Below are 2500 nucleotides of genomic sequence, written 5' to 3' on the forward strand. Positions count from 1 at the left end.
CTGAAAGGCATAGTCGGCAGAATTTGAACTCATAACATAAAGACAGACGAAATACCGCTAAGCATTTCACCCGGCGTGCTAACGATTCTGCCAGCTCGCCGTAAAGTTACATATATATCATACAAATTATACGTATTCGCATATAGACATACAAATATATTGAATCCACGATCATGGTGTTAAGGTCGTCAGAATGTACTATCTGAAAAATATACATACACACACCTTGAGAACCGAATCTATATGTATTTCATATTTTAAAGAGGAATTTATATCTATAGATATTACATATGATATACATATTTTATGAAAATAATCTAAAGGTTCACAGAAAGCTATCATAATTATTTTGTCTGCATGTAAGTCAATTAGATAATCTTGGCTATTGGGGTTTTTATAGATTTATGGTGAATAGTTTAATTAAGCTATTAATATATAGTGTGGTAATGGTTATATCTTTAAAAATAGATTTGAAGATTTTAGGGTGATATTAAATAATATCAATAAATCACTTTAGCTTAATAAAGAGGCACCTTGCCATGTATCTACACGAAAAAACTTTTTCATCCCTCGTATTAACTAGGTTCCCTTTTCTTATATATATATATATATATATATATATATATATATATATATATATATATATATATATATATATATATGTATGTGTGTGTGTGTGTGTGTATGTGTGTATATATATATATATATATATATATATATATATATATATATATGTGTATATGTATATATATACATATATATATATACATATATATATATATATGTATGTATGTATATACATATACACACACACACATACATAGATAGATTGATAGATAGATAGATAGATAGATAGATAATTTTATCAACATAGATTCGTCAATGGTTGGCTGGCAAAACTTCGAACTCCTTATCGATATAATTACTTAAAATATCTAACTACACTTTTACTGTGTGCTATTCTCAGTGAAATATTTATAGTTCTATGTTGATAAAAACATCCTTTATCATATGTGTGTGTATTTGTGTGAGGTGTAATGTGAGGCGTGTGTGCGCGCGCGTACGCACATGCACTTCACCTATTAGCTATAAATATAATGACATAAATACATCCTGCATTATTAGCTTAAATATCAATAGATCAAACTAATTGCGGAAGTTTGTATAATGAAAAGTAAGTCTGATCCCTTGTTTTCATTGCATTCTACGTGTAAACATATCAACCGTAGTTATCTTAGTCTTTATTATTGTTCTATCAATCCCGATGAGCCTCTATTTCCTTTATATGGAGCTTTCATTAAGTAGCATTGTATCTGTCTCGTGTGTGCCTGTTCATGTTTTTCTTTTCTTTTGCACCATCGTTTCTTTTTTCATCATCGGTGCCGCTTTCTATTTACCTCTTCTTCTATCTATCTATCTCTCTCCTCAATATTTTTCAAGAACAAAGAAACAACACTTACACACACATGTATGCATATACATCCATCTGTCACTATCTATATACCTAGCCATCTCTCAGTCTATGTATATGCCTATCTGCTTATTGATATGTATGTGTATGTAAGCGCCTCAGAGATCGATCACAAGAAAAATAGACACGACAGGTCTTGATTATGGGGATCGTCTCGAGAAAATACTTTCCCTTCAACGCCGCAGCGAGAACTATATCATTTGTGTGATGTGAAAAATATTCTAATAACATTGCCCAAACGATGTTGGCATCAACGTTAATATTCATCCAAGTTTTGGTGTCTGTACTATCCGTCCTCTAGAAAAATCATGATCGCGTCACATTACAACACTGAGACAATTATTTTCACCTTAACTGGCCCTGCTCACGTTAACAAGACAAGACACATAAGAAAAAGATTCCCTAATATTTAGACGGTTCCTGGACGAATAGGTCCATCAAAATCCGGACAAACCACCTGCACTCGGTTATATCTCTGCTAACAATAACTCTTTAGTCGAATGAGCCATGGTACCCAAAGAACGACTGTAATATGAAACATCGTTAAATGTCTTTTTTTGATGTTGCTTTAAGTTAACCATAGCCTGAACCAATTCTGGCCGAAACTTTTCTAAGTACTCTAAGTGTGCATATATATATACATACTCGTCAAGCGGTATTGGTGTGGTTACGTCCCCCACCCCTAGTAACTTAGTGGTTCGGCAAAAGAAACTGATAGAATAAGTACCAGGCTTTAAAATGTCCTGGGGTCGATTTATTCGACTAAAACCCTTCATCGCAGTGCCCCAGTATGGCTGCAGTCAACTGACTAAAACATGTAAAAGATATAGACAGGCAGACAGACAGACAGATAGATTGATAGATAGATATACAAACTCATACATACATGCATACATACACACACTCATACGTACGTACATACACACACATACATACATACATGCATATATACATACATACATACATACATACATACATACATAAATACATACCAATAAGCAATCACGTATCTCCATTCTTATATACACA

This window comes from Octopus bimaculoides, chromosome 8 (genome assembly GCF_046866305.1).
Source record: "Octopus bimaculoides isolate indiv1 chromosome 8, ASM4686630v1, whole genome shotgun sequence".
NCBI lineage: Eukaryota > Metazoa > Mollusca > Cephalopoda > Octopoda > Octopodidae > Octopus > Octopus bimaculoides.